Source organism: Salvelinus sp. IW2-2015, linkage group LG33 (assembly GCF_002910315.2).
Source record: "Salvelinus sp. IW2-2015 linkage group LG33, ASM291031v2, whole genome shotgun sequence".
Lineage (NCBI taxonomy): Eukaryota > Metazoa > Chordata > Actinopteri > Salmoniformes > Salmonidae > Salvelinus > Salvelinus sp. IW2-2015.
Genome location: NC_036872.1, coordinates 26,929,487 through 26,950,625, shown reverse-complemented (window position 1 = coordinate 26,950,625; position 21,139 = coordinate 26,929,487). Strand labels below are relative to the sequence as shown.

The 21,139-nt window shown below is 42.3% G+C and overlaps 1 pseudogene; it reads right to left on the bottom strand.

Moving 5' to 3' along the window:
• Positions 1 to 155: 155 nt before the first annotated feature.
• LOC111957554 (thioredoxin reductase 2, mitochondrial-like) lies at positions 156 to 20,416 on the bottom strand (annotated as a pseudogene).
• Positions 20,417 to 21,139: the final 723 nt, after the last annotated feature.

Sequence of the window (21,139 nt, the reverse complement as noted above, 5' to 3'; positions counted from 1 at the left end):
TATGTGTGTGGGTGCTGTATGTGTGTGGGTGCTGTATGTGTGTGGGTGCTGTATGTGTGTGGGTGCTGTATGTGTGTGGGTGCTGTATGTGTGTGGGTGCTGTATGTGTGTGNTGTGTGTGGGTGCTGTATGTGTGTGGGTGCTGTATGTGTGTGTGTGTGTTCTGTATGTGAATAGGCAGGGTAAGTGCAGATTCATAGCGCAAGTTCTAAGTGCAATTTTGTTAACATTTTGTTAACTTGCAGAATTGCATTCAGAATAAAGGAGTACAGTCTTGAACACACAATCATTACAATGGCATTGACTAAAGGTTTCTAAATTGCTTAGCACATTGAAAAACAATCATAGCTTTTGTATTCTCTCAAGAATCTTCCCCAATCCAACTGATTGTTAACAACATGCTGCTTCTCACTGAACTGTAATGTACTGACAAGGATTAGAATATTTTATTTATTTAACCAGGCAAGTCAGTTAATTTAAGAACAAATTCTTATTTTCAACGATGGTCTAGGAACAGTGGGTTAACTGCCTTGTTCAGMGGCAAAATGGCAGCGTTTTACCTTGTCAGTGCGGGGATTCAATCTTACAACCTTTCGGTTATTAGTCCAACGCTCTAACCACTAGGCTACCTGCCGCTGTGGATGTGTCCCAAATGGCACTCTATTCCCATAGGACTCTGGTCAAAAGTAGTGCACTATATAGGGAATAGGATGCCATTTGGATTGCAAACTGTGGGTCTGGATTTACGCCAGATAAATGTCCTCTAGAAAAACATTGAAATACTCTAACAATAGAGAAAACTGCAGAGCTGCAGGGTGAATCCTCTCTGAAAGCATGACTTAAGTCATCAGCAACCTGTTTGATTACCACCACTGTTGCACATCCTGTTGTCCAAGACAGCTCCTCTGGCACTGGAGGTGAGCGTGTGTGTTCGTGCGTTTGTCTGAATGTGTGTGTGGTGATATTTGAGTACCTGTGTTTACACAGCATCCCGATCTGCGTCATAGATATGCGTTTCTTGGCAGTGCCAAGTGCTCTTCAACGTCTCAACACAAAAAGGTGCTCCGTTTGGACATATCGAATTAATATCAATCCACCCCCTTTTAAAAAGTCTCCCACTTTGTGAAAAGATGACAGACATCAGGACTAAGAGTGACTCAAAGGTCTGTGTCAAACTAAGTCTGTAGAGGCCTGTTTTAGTTAGGAAACCCACAGCTGGCCAAATTAAAAGACAGGACTGACATTTAATACAAGTAGACAGTGTATTGTGAAACAGCAGTACAGTAGTTAGAAAGGAGATCTCTGTTGTGTAGATCCAGCTGCAGTGAGCTCCAAAAGTATTGGGACAGTGAAACATGTTGTTGTTGTTTTGGCTAAGTACTCCAGCACTGCATTTAAAATGATACAATGACTGAGATTGAAGTGCAGACTGCCAGCTTTAATTTGAGGGGACCAAAAGTATTGGGAAAATTCACTTATGTGTATTAAAGTAGTCAAAGGTGAGGTATTTGGTCCCATATTCCAAGCACACAAAGATTACATCAAGGTTGTGACACTACAAACTTGTTGGATGCGTTTTCTGTTTGTTTTGGTTGTGTTTCAGATTATTTTGTGCCCAATAGAAATGAATGCTAAATAATGTATTGTGTCATTGTTGAGTCACTTATTTTAGGAATATATTTCTAATCACTTATACATTAATGTGGATAATCTTGAATGAATCGTGAATAATGAATAAAGTTACAGAGGCACAAAAACCATTTGTATAGATCCAGCTTCATGACTAAATCTCAAAATGAAAAACAAGCAACATCTAAATGATATGGTGCCCATCTAGCGCATTCATTTGGGATTGAAGAGTGAACTACAGTACCACTTCAACTTCTTGCACACCGTAGGTTTCTTTCCTACAGCGTCACCTTGGTAGGCTTATTTGGGCAACTGTAGGTTTTATTTCAGATGTCCATACATTCCTGAAGAGGTTCATGTTGGCATTGTAAGGCTGGGTGAGTACACTGTTAGGATGACGGACATGATCAACACCTACCTACCGAAAGCGTAGATGTTCGGCACGGATGTGGATTCGTCGGCAGCCACAATTATTTTCCCAGACTCCTTGCTGAGCTTGAAGCCAACTTTCTCCAGGTTGAGAGTTTTGGTTTCAGGAGCTCTGCCTATGGTCAAGCAGAGGAAAAGTCAGACACTTAATATTACATTACACATTGATAAAGAGGGGAGGGTACAGGAATCTTGGATTCTTAGAAAAACTCTGACTGCTCAGTGTTCATAACACATACCATTCAGTTGGCACGCTAGCGGGTTTACGTTTAAGGCAGGTCCTGCTACTCTTCATCCAACAGAGATAGATCTTATCCAGGAATTAGAAAAGAAAACACATGAAAAGCTAGGAGAGAGGGAGCAAGGGAGGGTTGCTTGTCTTTTGGCGGGGAGTGAATAATGAGCAGGCGGGGATAGGGAGGATCCCATCAGCCACTTGGAGCCCTGGGTGTTATTTCTCCCACTTCCTGCAGGACAGTTGACTGATGCTGTCGATGCTCGCTCATCTTGCCCGCCGTCTCCATAGACACTATAGCAAGTTGCATTTACAAAAAAGGTTGTTCTTAGGTCTTTGGTATCACAGCACAGTTCTACCAAATCACAGCCCAGTTCTACCAACCACCACTGAGACTGGAGTCAGGTGGGCTATCCTAGACTAGTGTCCACTCTGCTCTCTCTATGTATAGACTAGACTACAAGAGCCACTCTAGTCTGGCATTTCCTGCCTTTCTAGGTTTCTCCGTCTATGATTGGAGACTGTTGGAGCGCCACTGATCCATTGTGTGGTGAGACAGAACAACAGAGGTTCTCCTGATAAGAGCCTTCAGTGAGTGTGGAGCCACACATAATGGGCAATGAGAGCCAATGACAGGCAGGCCTGATAGGACCACGCTGAACAAAGACTATTGTGGCACACAGAGGAAATCTCAAGAACCCACCAGCTAATTAGCCACAACAAGTTTTCTGGCACGACTTGAAATGAGACCAACTACTATACATGGCGGTTTATCAAATCGATCAAGTGAACAAAGACAAGAGAAGGAAGTCAGAAATAATGACTTTTTGGGAAATGTATTATTTTGTCTAGAAAAAGGGGTTTCTGAGAAGGCATTCTGTTCAAAGGCCTAAAATGAGAATAAGAGATATGATTGAATGAGATTCTGTACTTTGGCTCAGAGATACTTTTCTGTTTGTCAGAGTGTGAGGAGACTCTGAGGCTTCACATCTTAGCACTTCAGTTCACATGGAGGCATATACCAACCCCTGACACCATCATACAGACTTCAACCTCTTTCGGTGTCCCTCAAAATTTGAGAAAGAAAAGGTGTTGGGGGCAACAGACATAAGTAGGAGAGAAAAGTAACATGGTACACCTAGAGGAAATAGGCTGTTTCCGCATCTGTGCTATTGGCCAACTGGCCACGGTGTGGCCCTGAGGAAGGTCAGGCTGTGGAAGCTGTGCATGGAGAAGGATGTAGCCTAGCTATAGCTAGAGGACTGGAACAGGCAGTCCCACCACCACCACCAACAGCCACGACTCCCTCCCTCAGAGAAGCTCACTTTCTGAGTTCTGATTCTCCACCCTTTCCCTAAAGTTTGCACTTGCACACTTCCCATCAGTTGATTTAAAAGCATGAATCACTGCAAGTGTAATCATTGGTTAGAGGGAGTCTCCACTAGGGATGCACGATATATTGGTGAACATATCAGAATCGGCCGATATTAGCTAAAAATGCCAACATCGGTATCGGCCCGATGTCTAGTTTAACGACGATATGCAAAACCGATGTCAAAGCTGATGTGCATACCTATATAACGTAGGTACATGATGTAATGATGCAACGTACATTTTTGCGCTACACGTGAAACACAGCATTCCTCACCTAGCCCACAATGTCTGCTGTGTGGCTCGAGCAGTCAACATGTTGAGCAGTCATTTGAAAGAGTAACAAAATTTCAGCGAGACAACTCAAAGGCAAAATCCATTAACACCAAGATAATAAAATTCATTGCCCTTGACAATCAACAGTTCTCTGTCGTGGGTGATGTTGGCATGAGCCAACTGGTCGAGCACCGGTACATATGTTGCCCTACCGGTGTTACACAGTAATAGCGTCACTGCTATTAGCTTCACGACATACTATGGAACGCCATTTGGGTCTTCGCGTGTCAAAAAAGATACATGTCAAACACTATTTGACGTGTTAAATAAGCTTTTAATTTGACACGTCAAATAACACAGGTCTATTATATAATGTTGTGTGTTCTGAATTTGTAAGTGCCACCACTACTGTCAGTAGCACTGTCAAAGTTGTACAAAAAAGTCTGCAAACACCGGCCATGAACGATGTGTTTACAATACCGCGTAGGTAATAAAGCATTATTTGTTCGACCGCATTTGTATTATTCAATTATGTCATAATTCTACTATTTGTATCACTGTCTTTTACATACTTTAATTTTAAATGCTAGCCGCAAAGTCCACTATTGTGGCTAATCCTTATTATGGCTAGCCTCACATTGATGGGTTCGACCACCATTAATCAAATAAGAACTGTGTTATAAATTAGGGTTATTTTAGATAGCTAACTATAGCTACTGAAACAGATTGTTGTTTAGCTATGTTTTTGGGGAAGAACATTGTTTGCATCCATGAGCTAGCTAGCTTTCTTTTCTGACCAGCACTGTAGGTGCGCGAGACAACTTTACCAGCATCATAGCATGCGTATCAATGAATCATTGTGACATATGAAATACGAGTGATAGTGTAATCAATGTGTAATAACTACGTAAACATTTTTATGAACGCGTTAAATTATTGTGATGTGCAGTCATATTCAGGTCCTGATTGGTCAACAAGCTAATTTGACGCGTCAAATAGTGTTATTTGACARGCAAAGACCCAAACGCCGTTCCATAGTATGAGAATCCTGGTTGAGAATGAAACGACTGAGCAAATGAACAACGAAACTGCAAGTAAGTGAAAGAAATAGGTTTTGATTATGTTTTACTGGTAATGGGGACCCACGTAAATCCCAACAAAATAACTTTTTGATCAGTGTGGTGTGTGGTTGTAACCTTTATTTAACTAGGCAAGTCAGTTAACGACGCTGGGCCAATTGTGCGCCGCCCTATGGGACTCCCAATCACAGCTGGATGTGATACAGCCTGGATTCGAACCAGGGACTGTAGTGACGCCTCTCGCACTGAGATGCAGTGCCTTAGATGGCTGCGTCCATGTGTTTGTGTGTTAACTGTACTAGAATGCTTAAGGCCGCATCATTTTTAAATAGCAGATATCGGATATCGATATCGGCTACAAATGTAATCGGTGCATCACTAGTTTCCACCATTGTTAAATCCATGACGGGAAGAATGCAGGTGCACACTGAGAAAAGGGTGGAGAATCATGACATACCCACAGTCTTTTATAGCTCCACTGAGGGCACAGACCCAGTCTGACCTGTAGTGTAAAGGGCACATTGGGGAAGTGGAGAGAGGCCCACTCATAACTCCCACAGTCAGACAGCCACACTTCAAAGGAGAGGATGTACTCACTGCCCTTCATGAGAACACCAGGGTAAAGCCCACAGACTGTAGCCTACACTGTAAGGTAGTAATGTAAGGTTGTAATCAGACGTTAAAAAAATTATATTCCTCTTAGAACCAATAATAATACTAATAATACATTTAATATTCATGTTGACAAAGAGACTGACTCAAAGGCCATTGAATGTATGAATCTTTTGAGCTCTATGGACTTTATCCAACATGTTACTGGGTGCACCCATAACCGCGGCTGTACTCTGGACCTGGTTATTACCAAGTGTCTTCCTATTGACATATCCTCTATTGTTGACGTTGTTTTATCTGATCACCGCGGTGTATTTTTTACTACCTTGTTGCCCATAGCACAGGGTAATACTGAATGCATTATTAAGAAACACTATCTTACCTCTGAAGTTGATACAGATTTTAATGAGGGTATGAACAATACTCCGCCACCTATTCTGCCTTCCTCTTATGATGATTTAGTTGATAACTTTAATAGCAAATTAAAGGCAACCATTGATGCCATAGATCCAGTAAAGTTGAAAAATAATCAAAACAGAGAAATTTGGATGAGTGAGGAAACTAATCAATTAAAGAGAAATTGCAGAAAAGGCAGAAGTGGAGTCGTTGCAGGGCGATGATGATATTCTGAGAGAGTAACTTGGGATATATAACAAGGCAATTAGAAAAATTTGCCAGTCTGGCTTTTCTAACTTCATCACTATTAAATCAAAAATAATTTGAGTGCTCTTCTCGACCATTGATGGCATGATAAATCCTACCCCCGCAAACCTGTGAACTTTCCTCCACATCTACATGTGATAAGTTTTTGTCATATTTCAGAGATAWGAACAAAATTTTCTTAAAAACTGTTTTTAATTCCATATCTAAAGAACTGCAGGTTATTGTTAATCACTCCCTGTTTACAGGCACTTTCCCCACTGCACTAAACTTATGGTGAATCACATTCTGAAGAAAAGTCATCTAGATTATTCAACTCCTAGCAATTTTCAGCCAATCTCTAACCTTCCATTCCTAAACAAAATTCTGGAAAAAATGGTGTTCAAACCATTAAATAATTTTTTAAGTGCCAACTGTATTTTTGAAAAATTCCAATCTGGTTTTTGCACACCACAGCACAGAGACATCCTTAGTTAAAGTGGTAAATGATCTTAGAGCCAACACAGATACCAAACAGCTCTCTGTCCTTAGATTTTAGTGCTGCATTCGACACTGTTGACCATGATTTCCTTCTGGACAGACTGAAGAGGTGGGTTGGCCTCTTCAGTCCACTTCTAAATTGGTTTAGGGCCTATTTAACTGGTCAAGAGAGTTTGTCGCCCTTGATGAACATAACTCAGAGAACATACATATCACATGTGTCGTTCCACAAGGTTCGATTTTGGGTCCGGTACTGTTCAGTTTATATATGTTACCCTTTGGCAGAGTTATCAGAAAGCAGAGCATCGATGTTCACTGCTATGCAGATGATACACAACTTTACATGTCACCAGAGAATTTTAGCTTCACTGATCAATTATTACACTATATCAGTGACTTAAATACTTTGATGGCTCACAACTTCCTCCAGCTAAATCAAGACAAGACTGAGGCACTCATTGTTGGAGCCAAAGCACAGAGATAAAATCTAGGCTGCACATTTTAAATGACAGGCAATAAAGATAACTTCTTATGGCTGAAGGGGCAGTATTGAGTAGCTTGGATGAAAGGTGCACAGAGGTTCCCATATTAAACGGCCTGCTCCTTAGTCCCAGTTGCTAATATATGCATATTATTATTCATATTGGATAGAAAACACTCTGAAGTTTCTAAAACTGTTTGAATTGTGTCTGTGAGTATAACAGAACTCATATGGCAGGCAAAAACCTAAGAAGTTCCGCTTCCTGTTTGAATTGTTTCTGAGGTGTCAGATTTTCAACCATGCTCTCAATTGAAATGACAGCGAGATAGATGAGTTTTCACTTCCTACGGCTTCCACTAGATGTCAACAGTCAACAGAACTTTGTCTGATGACTCTAATGTGAAGGGGGGCCGAAGGAGACAGGAATGWGTAATCACTTTCACGGGCTGATCACGCATTCACCATGCGCCTTCACATGAGGAGGACCTCCGTTCCACCGCTCTTCTGAAGTCAATTTAATTCTCCGGTTGGAACGTTATTCAAGATGTATGTTACCAACATTCTAAAGATTGATTCAGTACATCGTTTGACATATTTCTACTGACTGTTACGGAACTTTTGGACATTTCGTCACGTTATAGTGGAGGCGCTTTCTGACTTTGGAATTGTTTACCGAAGGCGCGAACCAAAGTAGCTAATTGGACATAAATAACGGACATTATCGAACAAATCAAGCATTTATTGTGGACCTGGGATTCCTAGGACTGCATTCTGATGAATTCATCAAAGGTAAGGAAACATTTATCATGTATTTTCTGGTTTCTGTTGAGTCCAACATGGCGGCTAATTTGGATATTGTGTTGTGTAACATGAAGTCCTATGAGTTTCATCTGATGAAGATAATCAAAGGTTAGTGATTAATTTTCTCTATTTCTGTTTTTTGTGAAAGCTATATTTCGCTGGAAAAATGGCTGTGCTTATTGTGGTTTTGTGGTGACCTAACATAATCGTTTGTAGTGCTTTCGCTGAAAAGCCTATTTGAAATCGGACACTTTGGTGGGATTAACAACAAGATTACCTTTAAAATGATATAAGACACATCTATGTTTGAGGAATTTTAATTATGAGATTTCTGCTTTTTGAATTTGGCGCCCTGCACTTTTACTCGCTGTAGTCATATCATCCCGGTAGCGGGATGGCAGCCATAAGAAGATAAAATACCAGGTAAAAAAAACAAGGTGTTATTTTAGATTCTGAGCAAAATTTCAAATCACACAGGAATGTGACCAAAATAGCTTTTTACTACCTGAGGAACATTACCAAGGTGCAGCCATTTCTCTCAGGCTGATACAGAGAGACTACCCATGCTTTTATTACAAGCAGGCTTGACTACTCTAATGCTCTCCTGTCTGGTCTACCCAAGAAAGCCATRGGTCAACTGCAAAACATACAGAATGCTGCAGCGTGGGTACTGACCAAGACCAGACGGAGAGCACACATTACACCGGTTTTAATGTATCTCCACTGGCTGCCTGTTAGTTTTAGAATTCATTTGAAGTTTCTTCTATTGGTTTTTAAATCAATCCACGAATGTGCACCCCAATACATGTCAGACATGCTTTTAAGTTATGTACCCAGTAGGTCCCTCAGGTCCTCTGGCACTGGCCTTTCAACTATCCAAAAACCTAGGACCAAGAGGCATGGAGAGGCAGCCTTTAATTATTATAACCCAAGCCTCTGGAATAGCCTTCCAGAAAACCTGAGGGGGGCTGAAACTGTGGACATATTTAAACATCTGTTTAGCTTTGATTTTCCATAGTTAGTTGTTCAGTTTGTGTTATTCTTTTGGTTTTTTTWATCTTATGTTTGTTGTGCAGAAATTATTTCAGCTTGAATTTCTATGAAGCACATTGCGTTGCATTCCATATCTGAAATGTGCTGTATAAATAAAGCTTGATTTGATTACATCATTTTGGTGGGTGCTTATGTTTCTCCTATTGGAAATGTTTTTTTTTGCATATCCCAACTCTTCCTGAGACGCCCTCGGAGAGTGGGAGCCCGGCCATGGTCTGCCATTACCGTCAGCAACCCTGGAGCAGTTAGGGTTAAGTGCCTTGCTCAAGTGCACATGGACACATTTTTCACCTTGTCGACTCAGGATCAAAACTAGCGACCTTTCGGTTAATGGCCCACCGCTCTAATCGTTAGGCTACCTGCCGCCCAGAGTAGACACAGTGGGTCATCCTTTACCCCCTACTGGATGAGAGTGCAGAGGAAGATGTCCATCCACCAAAATATAACTCTATAACAAATATTATTATTGCTGCCAATTTCCCAGTCCCAGTGAGTCTCAAGGTCTTGGTATTTTGACTGCAGTCGACAGACTGGACACTGTGCCTCGACTTCCACATTGTTTGAACCTCAGCTCTCTGAGAGCTGCAACCTGCCAGGGTGGGAAAAACGTCATCTCTCCCAAAAGGTCACCCACATCCTGGTCCACATGTCACATGCTCCCTGTCACACGCACAGGCAGAGAGAGAGATGCCCTGGCCTGTCCTGGTTGGTACTGTACAGTCACACACTGCGGAGGGGTGTAGTCAGGCTTTCGGGAAAAACGTCGTCTTTGGGACCATCTCAACACAAATAAACGTCTGCCGGGCAGCCAGGCGGAAGTTCCCTCCATTGTGTTGGTTGGCGATATGAGAGAAATGACATGATGTGATAAAGAGAGAAAAGGACTAGGGACAGAGAGGTCTGGTGTGGGTACAGAGCCGCAGACAGACAGGGCCAGCATTGCAGTGACAGATGCTGCAGGAGGTAGCGTTGGGTGGCGTGGCAGGCTGGTTTCCGCAGGGCTGGTACGACGGGCAGGAAAGCCCAGAGCAGAGCGAGAGAACAAAGGAGGGAATGCAGTGACCTGTGCCTGGGTGCATCCTGCCCCAGCCAGGCCCAGGACCCGGACCCAGCACTCGGCTGGGTGATTAACACTTCCCCTGGTGATTCCATCATTCACGCTTTATTACCTTGTTTTTGAGCTTGATACACTGTCTGCTGACACTGCACTCTTTTGTAGATGACAATAAAACAAATGTATGGAAAGGGAAGGGGGACTAGTGGTTTAACCGATACGTCTTTGCAAAGCTTATTGTATGTTATGTGGCATACTCACCACACGTGATTGCAGCTACTACTAAAATACTAGATTTCTTCCAAACATTAGGGTATTACTGTAGTAATTTGTGGGACAATTATCTTCCTTCCCCGACACACTCACCTACGGCCCACAGCACTGAGTCAAAGGTGTCCTGTTGGTACTGTATGTTTGTCTGTCCAAGTCACCTGCAGCGCCCCAGAGAACAGCTTGTCCAGTGTCTTGGGGACACTCCTCCGGGAGAACTTGGTGCCATAGGCCTCCATGTAGTCAGTCACCAGCCCTGCCATTTGCTGCAGCACACACAAGACAAGAGGGGAGAAATTCAGGTTGTTGACAGCTCAGAGTCACCTTTCCAGCACCCGACTTGGGAAAACTATTATTCCAAACTTAACTTGTACAAGAAAAGTCCCAATATCACCAGTACACAATGAATCAATGGGCTCCTGAGTGGCACAGCGGTCTAAGGCACCGCATCTCAGTGCTAGATGCGTCACTACAGCCCCTAGTTCGATTCCAGGCTGTATCACAACCGGCCGAGATTTGGAAGCCAATAGGGAGGCGCACAATTGGCCCAGCGTCGTCCGTGTTTGGCCGGTGTTGGCCGTATTTGTAAATAAGAATTTGTTCTTAACTGACTTGCCTAGTTAAATAGAAGTTAAATAAAATAAAACAAAAAAATCTATATCAATTTGTAAATGAGTAGTGAGAAATTCTACGATCTCTGAAATATATTTAAAAGCCACAAAACATTTGAGTTACAGTATAAACACGATACAGTATAGAGAAATAAGAAATTAATTAAAATAGTGTCAAATCTATTTTGAAAAATTGAAAATGGTGATAAGTGCAGTACCTGATCGAACCCCCTGAGGGGGATGCTGCACACCATGAATGTGGTGTCCAGGCCAATGCCTGTCAGGAAGCCAGCACACTCCAGGGCCACATCTTCATAGCACCATGTTCAGGAAAACAGAACACTACACAAATGCTCTCAGAAGAACCTTGTCTATCTCTAGTTAAAGTAGATGTGACAACTGAGAAACTGGAGCATAAGAGGCATTGATAGACAGGTGACCCTAGTCTAGGAATAAGGGGGTCACCAGTTGAACTGCAATTCATCACTTTTTGCCTTCAACATTAGGGCCAACTCACTCTGACAATATACACTGTAACCAGTGACTCATGACCAAGCACATCGGCAGTCAAAAGGATACAGCTGGCACCAACCACAAGTCTGAAAAACAAAAACCATTCATCTTAGCTGTTTTCATTTAYAAGATATCTCTTGGAAGTTATATAGTACATGTATATGTACTTTTCAATACGATGCACTTCATACATTTTCCTTCAAATGATCTTGAATACTACAGCGCCAAACAAAACAGGGAAACTGGACACAAATGTTTAGTCTGAATCTGAGGAATTTAAAAGTGATGAAAATACTGTTTGAACTTCGGAGGTTCACTTACTCAAGACAGACAATAAGAGAGGAAAAAGAGGAAGGGGTGGCGGAGTTGGTAGGGCCGGTCTCTGTGTGCGTGTGTGGGCCAGGTGAATCACACCTCTAATCCAGCCCTGAGCTCCACTCACTACTAGCGTTCAGGCTAATCCCTGCGGATGGGGTGTGCCGTGTTCATGGCTCAGTCCACACATCACTCTGCTGAGTGACGCCCATCACCCGCATGGAGGCCAGGGCCTCTCGTGCTCTCCCATCCTCTACCTATCCATGGCTCTCCACACTGGCCCAGGCCCTGGCAGCTGAGGGTGCCTGGGGCACACACACAAGCCCAGCCATACCCCCCACTCATGCTAGCGCTAACTGCTAAGAGCGTCAGTACCCCGATCCTCCTGTCCACCTAATGCACAGCTGCACTTAGTGCACATTGTGAGGTGGCTTAGGGAGGGATTAGGCCAGGAGCTTTAGGCTGATTCCACACTCTCATCTCCTTTCCCTGGCTGCTTGGTTATATTGTATTTCAGAGAGACTCTGGGATCGTTCTGTTATCCCTCATCCGGATGGTGGTGTCTGAAAGCATTGGTGGAGGCACAAACTCACAAGTGGGTCTCAAAAACACTGCATCCAGATGTGAAAGACATGGGGGATTGTGTAACTAGAAACTACAGAGGGATGAATTCCAGGGGAAAGACATACTTTACTGTACTGATATCTGCCCAGTAAATGTTTCCCACTCCCCTGGAGGATGAGAAGTACTAGGAGCAGCCTTTCAAACAACAAAGATAACACAATCAAACCCAGGGCTTCCATAGGCTACATCCTGATCCAAAGCCACTTCAATGACTGTAGGAGTATGTCTGACTGACAGTTAAGAATTTGCCACTAGCTCGCTCTCTCTCTCATAACCTTGGGCCAACCTTCAGCAGTCCAGACAAGAGATAAGTGAATCTGTTCTCCTTCGGTGTCTCCTGTGTTCGCCACAATAACAGTGCTCTTTCACAAGTGTTCCTTAGAGGGGAGAGTTCTACAGGCAGTGGACTTTATCTGACTCCAAATACAAAGATATAGGATGAGAACTCAACTCCCTAACACAGTTGTGACTACAGAGAGAAAAGATAGTGTGTTACAATTGTCTCACTGTCTCCTTTTGATGTTGCATCTTTTCATCCCAGGCTCATTTCCTCAGCTATTCTCTACAACAGGTATTCCCAAAATGGGGTACACGCAATGTCATCGGGGGTACGCCAAATAAAAATGTGATTCACATTAAAAATAATATTATTTATTTTTTCTCTTGGCTTCACATTTTCYAACGGTCCCAAAAAWATATATATATATAAAGTCAATCTATATTTTCCAACGGGGCTATACATTTGGGTGGTGTTCTTTGCTCGCCTGAGTAGCTTTGTTTCACTGCCAAAAATACAATTAAACATCTAGTGTTCAGCAAAATAACAACACAAWGTCAAATACAGGTAGCCTAGTCAAATAATTAACATCCAATCAGATTAACGTTACTCTCTCGCGGGAATTCCACTAATGGTCCATATGTAGCCTAACGTAGCTGCTACTCATTCCGTTTGCGTGAAAATTGATAAAAGGGTTAAAAGAAACTAAGGCCCGCGTCCATAGAGACACATACCAGCTCTACTGGTAGCACTGCTACTACCAGCAGTACTACACCTGCACCTGTCAACGACACAAGTTGTTCTGCTTCCACGAGCACATCCAATGCTAGCATCAGTAATTCTATATTCGTTGTTAACCCAGCTAGCATGGACACTGACAGTTGAGAATCTGATGCAGCCGAAGAACTACTGCCCCCTTAACTGGGAAAGCACTGAACAGACCGGGACGTTGGACCATCAAAGAGGCGCAAATATTATGAGAACTACATTGATTTGGGGTTCACTTATATTGGGAGTACTGCCTTTCCTCAGCCACTCTGTTATATGTGCAAAAGTACTCTCTCATAACTCAATGAAACCATCACTCTTGCGTAGACATTTAGAAACAAAACATGCCAATTTGAAAAATAAGCCACAGGAMTTTTTTTTTTTTGAGCGAGAATTAAGACAACAATAACAAGGGGCTACAAGCGTCTTATATTGTGAGCTACCGAGTGGCTAGGACAGGCAAGCCGAATACTATTGTCGAGGACTTAATTCTTCCTGCTGCCGCGGATATGGCTGGGACAACACTGGGGGAAAAGGCCCAAAAAACGATAAAGACAATGCCTTCATCAAACAACACGGCTTCACGACACATCAGTGACATGGCAGGAGATGTTTGGAAACAATTACTGCTTCGCAAACAAGCCAGTGAATTATATGTTACAGCTGGATGAGTCAACAAAACGTGGCAGGTCTGGCACAGCTCCTGGTATATGTCCGTTACGTTTATGGGGGGTCAATTAACTTCTTATGGCTGGGGGCAGTTTTGAGTAGCTTGGATGAATAAGGTGCCCAGAGGTGCCCAGAGTAAACGGCCTGCTACTCAGTCCCAGTTGCTAATGTATGCATATTATTAGTATATTTGGATAGAAAACACTCTGACGTTTCTAAAACTGTTTGAATGATGTCCGTGAGTATAACAGAACTCATATGGCAGGCAAAAACCTGAGAAAAAATCAAACCAGGACGTGGGAAAWCTGAGGTTGGTCGTTTTTCAACTCATTCCCAATTGAAGATAGTGGGATATTGGTCATGTTGCACTTCCTAAGGCTTCCACTAGATGTCAACAGTCTTTAGAAACTTGTTTGAGGCTTCTACTGTAAAGGAGGGGCTCATAAGCGCTCTTTGAGTCAGTGGTCTGGCAGAGTGCCACAAGCTCGTGACGCTCGTTTATGTTAGAGGTAGCTCGCGTTCCATTGCTTTTTCTACAGACAAAGGAATTGTCCGGTTGGAACATTATTGAAGATTTATGTTAAAAACATCCTAAAGATTGATTCTATACATCGTTTGTCATGTTTCTACAGACTGTAACGGAACTTTTTGACATTTCGTCTGCTCCTAGTGAACGCGCTTCGTGACATTGGATTTGTTTTACAAAACGCGCGAACAAAATTAGCTATTTGGACATAAATGGACATTATCGAACAATACAAACATTTATTGTGGAACTGGGATTCCTGGGAGTGCATTCTGATGAAGATCAAAGGTAAGTGAATATTTATCATATTATTTCTGACTTCTGTTGACTGCACAATATGGCGGATATTTTTTGGGCTGGTTTGGGCTCTGAGCGCCGTACTCAGATTATTGCATGGTTTGCTTTTTAGAAATCTGACACAGCAGTTGCATTAAGGAGAAGTGGATCTAAAATTCCATGTATAACACTTGTATCTTTGATCAATGTTTATTATGAGTATTTCTGGAAATTTGTGGTTCTCTGCAAAATCACCGGATGTTTTTGGAACTACTGAACATAACGCGCCAATGTATACTGAGATTTTTGGATATAAATATGAACTTTACCGAACAAAACATACATGTATTGTGTAACATGAAGTCCTATGAGTGATGATGTGATGAAGATCATCAAAGGTTAGTGATTCATTTTATCTCTATTTCTGCGACTCCCGTCTTTGGCTGGAAAAATGGCTGTGTTTTTCTGTGACTTGGCGGTGACCTAACATAATAGTTTGTGGTGCTTTCGCTGTAAAGCCTTTTTGAAAATCGGACACTGTGGTGGGATTAACAACAAGATTACTTTTAAAATGGTATAAGATACTTGTATGTTTGAGGAATTTTAATTATGAGATTTCTGTTGTTTGAATTTGGCGCCCTGCACTTTCACTGGCTGTTGTCATATCGATCCCGTTAACGGGATCTCAGTCATAAGAAGACATCCTCTTCTACAAACCACTGGACACCATGACAACAGGAGATTATATATTTAAAGTACTGGACAGTTTTGAGACATCACATGGACTTGTGGTCAAGATGTGTTGGTATCTGTACTGATGGCTCAAAATACATGACAGGGAGACATAGTGGAGTGGTAACGCATGTGCAAGCAGTTGCTCCCGATGCCACTTGGAAGCAAGAGCCTCTTGGTGGATGCTGCAGTGCACCCAAGGGAATGCCTGACAGCTTGAAAGACGTTTTGGACACTACAGTGAAAATGGTTAACTTCTTATGGCTGCAATCCCGTTAACGGGATGATATGACAACAGCCAGTGAAAGTGCAGGGCGCCAAATTCAAACAACAGAAATCTCATAATTAAAACCATCTGTCCCAGATGGGCTTGTTGTGAAGATGAGTTCATATTGCCCTCTAGTGGTAGAATGTTAGAACAGCAGCCTAGTTTGACAAGAAAAAAACTATTTCCCTGAGTAAACTGGAGAGGGGTAACAAATAGGTTGTTGCGATAGAAAAATTACGATGGAAATCTATTGTAGATTATATTTATAATAGCTAGGATTATCAATGAGTAGGTGACAAAGATAACTCTTCACTGTTGGCACTATGTACGGTTAAGTTACAGCCACACTAACAAACATTACACTCAACCTCCATTTTGTGCCAAGTGGAAACGGTGTGGAGAGACCAATTAGACAGGCGATGACAGGATTTAAATGGCTGGATTGGAGATGTGTGTGTGTGTCCCAAACTTTTCTGAACACACACACGCACAGCTAATCTGAGTCAGGAGGAGTGAGTGACAGGAACATTTAACACGTCCTATAGTCGAACACGCTGCGTCCTGGATGGATCATTATGACAGAGCTGTCTGTGTACATGGCACAGCATTGTATGGTTTGTGTGTCTGTGTGTTTCACCACATGTACCACTCACGTCTTGGCAGGGGACTCTTTCAGCCAGAACTAGTGATGCCGTGCTGGATGCCATGCTGGATTGCTCRGTGGATCTACAACACAGAAAGTAGAAACAACAGGTTAACACAACAAACACCGTTTGATTCAATTTGTCAATACAGCTCCTGGCAAACGATTAGGCGAGGAAGGATGGCTTTGTTCTTTGTTAGTCTGTTATCAACAGACATTAAGTCACTGCCTGTGATACACCACAGGGAGGGAGGCCTATGAGAGGCCGCAGTCCCAGAGTGTATCCCAAATGATACCCTATTCCCTATGTATTGAATAGGGAACAGGTAGGGTGCCATTTGAGATGCAGCCCCAGACAGCCTCCCTCCTCCACCCAGAGAGAGCCATGTTTTGCCCACCACCATCCCATCAAAAGCTCCAGATCCACTGTGGTGTTATCAGCAGCTGGGGGGATCAACGAAGGAGACATCTCTCCCCTCTGTCTACTGGGCAAGGACACATACAGAGGGAGAAGGGGGGTACGGAGAGAGGGAGAGGACAGAGAGAGAGGGAGGAGAGATGGAGGTGAGGGAGTAGAGAGAGAGAGAGAGGACGGAGAGAGGTAAAGGTTAATACTTACATGTGTGGGGTACTTTGCCGCCCTCCAGTTGCAATCACAATGTCCTTGGCAGTCAGTGTCATCTGCCAGACAAGGGGGAGAGAAATTATAATGACTTCAATAGGAAAATATGAATACCGCAGTGTTGAAATTGGGTTCCTTAAATAAAAATAATAATATGGTGAACATTTACATTTTTTGTCATTAACTCCCAGTTTGAAATACAGTACCAGTCAAAAGTTTGGACACACCTACTCATTCAAGGGTTTTCCTTTATTTTTACATTGTAGAATAATAGTGAAGACATCAAAACTATTAAATAACACATATGGAATCATGTAGTAACCAGAAAAGTGTTAAATAAATCTAAATATATTTGAGATTAGAGATTTTTCAAAGTAGCCACCCTTCGCCTTGACAGCTTTGCACACACTTCGCATTCTCTCAACCAGCTTCATGAGGCAGTCACCTGGATTTCATTTCAATTAACAGATGTGCCTTGTTAAAAAGTTAAATAGTGGAATTTCTTTCCTTCTTAATGTGTTTGAGACAATCAGTTGTGTTGTGACAAGGTAGGGGTGGTATACAGAAGATAGCCCTATTTGGTAAAAGACCAAGTCCATATTATGGCAAGAACAGCTCAAATAAGCAAAGAGAAACGACATTCCATCATTACTTTAAGACATGAAGGTCAGTCAATCTGGAAAATTTCAAGAACTTTAAGTTTCTTCAAGAGCAGTCGCAAAAACCATCAAGCCATATGATGAAACTGGCTCTCATGAGGACCGCCACAGGAAAGGAAGACCCAGAGTTGCCTATATTGCAGAGGATAAGTTCATTAGATTTACCAGCCTCAGAAATTGCAGCCCAAATAAATGCTTCACAGAGTTCAAGTAACAGACACATCTCAACATCAACTGTTCAGAGGAGACTCTGTGAATCAGGCCTTCATGGTCGAATTACTGCAAATAAACCACTACTAAAGAACACCAATTGCTTGGGCCAACAAACGCGCGCAATGGACATTAGACAGTTGGAAATCTGTCCTTTGATCTGATGAGTCCAAATGAGATTTTTGGTTCCAACTGCCGTGTCTTTGTGAGACGCAGAGTAGGTGAACGGATGATCGCTGCAGGTGTGGTTCCCATGTGAAGCATGGAGAAGGTGTGATGGTGCTTTGCTGGTGACACAGATGTATTTCGAATTCAAGGCACACATCACCAGCATGGCTATCACAGCATTCTGCAGTGATACGCCTTCTGGTTTGCACTTAGTGGGACTATCATTTGTTTTTCAACAGGACAATGACCCAACACTCCAGGATTTGTAAGGGTTATTTGACCAATAAGGAGAGTGATGGAGTGCTGCATCAGATGACCTGGCCTCCACAATCACCTGACCTCAACCCAATTGAGATGGTTTGGGATGAGTTGGACCGCAGAGTGAAGGAAAAGCAGCCAACAAGTTCTCAGCATATGTGAGAACTCCTTCAAGTCTGTTGGAAAAGCATTCCAGGTGAAGCTGGTTGAGAGAATGCCAAGTGTGCAACGCTGTCATCAAGGTGGCTACTTTGAAGAATCAAAAATATATTTTGATTTGTTTAACACTTTTTGGTTACTACATGATTCCATATGTGTTATTTCATAGCTTTGATGTCTTCACTATTATTCTACAATGTAGAAAATAGTAAAAAATAAAGAAAAACCATTGAATGAGTAGGTGTGTCCAAACTTTTGACTGGTAGTGTAGTATTACCTCTTTTCCTGTCCTGGTTAACCCTTTGACTGTGTGCTCATCCACCAGACTTCCTTTAATGTTCAGATACTTCACATTCCTGTCAAAGAAAACAACATGGTGACACAATACAAACACCACAGGAGAACTTGAGAGATCTTGTGCAAACATTGGGTTTAGCTGAAAAAGGGGAAGTACTGCACAGCTACACTGTTAAAGCAGTTTTCTAGCCAAAACAATTACATATGAGAGTGAAGACAAAGTTTGGAGGAGAGATGTAAAGCCATTTTCTATGAAACTGCGTCTTGAATATGAGATTCGGTTGCACAATGTGAACATCTGCTGTGAGAGTGTGGGCACATAGAGGCAGAGCAACACCTGTTAGCCCTGCAGCCATTCAGTCAGAGCACTGCATGCAATCATGGACAATTCATCATAGCACTGTAACCTCTGTGTACCAACAGGTCTGCTTGGCCTAAGAGGGAATATCTCAAGTCGGAAACTTGAGGCAGTTGTCATAACAAAATTACTGAAAACTGCAGGTATGCATGTGTAAAATCACTGTTTAAGTTATACAACAGAATCTATGACATACCGCATGTGTTTACACAGGCAGCCCAATTCTGATCTTTCCCCAATTATTGGCAAAAGAGCTGATCTGATTGGTCAAAAGACCAATTAGTGAAGAAAATAACAGAATTGGGTTGCCTGTGTATATGCAGCCACAGTGGCTGTAAGTAAGGGTGTGTCACTCACTTGTCCTGTAGCTGGACACGGTAGCCCCAGTTGAGGGACTTGACATGGTTCTGTACAGCCTCTGCCATGGTGCTCCTGGAAAAACACACCAGAGTAACAGTTAGACGTGGTATAGGACAGGCATCTGTGATAAGAATTCTTATCAATCCAAAACATTGACAAACATTTAGTCTAGTAACCAGAATGACTATCGATATTAAGAAACTAACAAACTTGTAAAATATATGTTCTTTCTACTTAATCCAAAACAGTTTGAGAAATGTGCAAATCCACAGGTTTCCATTGTTCTCATACTAATGAGATGTACCAGTCGTGGGAGATGGGCCTAGGGATTTGCCAGCCATACTTCTGGGCGTCTTTCACAGCTGTGCCCAGCAGAGCAGCCTGGTGCATGAGCTTCTTGGGAATGCAGCCCACAGTCACGCACGTGCCACCAATGCCCCACTGAGTACCTGGAAGGGTAGCATGATATATTTTTTAAACTTCTATATTAATGCAGATCGTTCACAACATACAGTTTGTTTACTCCGAGACAAGCAAGGTGAAATGCTTCAAGTCAACAGTTCAAGTCAAGCTGTTTTTGGTGAAATGTACAGTCAGTATGAGAACATTCCTCTTACCTTTAACTGAAGGCTCCACATAATCTAACACAGCGATGTTCTGTCCTACCTGAGCCGCTGAAAACAAAGGACAGAATGTTTTGGTCAATCTTCATTGTCAGTAAAGCTGCATTAACACATTAGATTAGACATTATCATATATAAAACCTTTACACAGAGCCAGACCTCCTGGTAACAAACCATCTGGGGTACATATGATTGTATACTATCATCAAGAAAAACAGTGAAGTCCCTACTAGTTCATAACGTATTGTAATACTAATGATTTAATCATGGGATTGAGACACCACCTTCTTTGGAACAAGCCAGACCCACCTCCAATAACGAAGAGATAATAGTCAAATTTCTCTGTAACAAACCAAATGCCTTGACATTTAATCTCTATTGGTCAATGCTGACACCACCATAAACACARAACAGTTACTTAGAATGTACACGTGGTTACTTATCTAGAAACCAAGCTGACAAGTGCATGTTATTCTACCAAAGACACACATTACTTGGAATATTTGACACTGACAGTTTGCCAAGTAACGTTACCTCAACTATTCCGAGGTAACGGGCAAACTGACAGCTTGCTTGCAGGCCATTGGTTACCACTATAGAAAGAGAAAACGCTGTTTGAGAGATTCATTCGAAATCCATTTCTCATAATCTGTCAGTTTGTCACTAGCTAGCAATATGGCAACAAACTCCATGTCTGTCAAGTTTCTCGTTAAAAAAAAATGAATGCAGTTGGTGCGTTTCCACCGGGGTCTGCCTCTAGAGAGTGCTGCCAT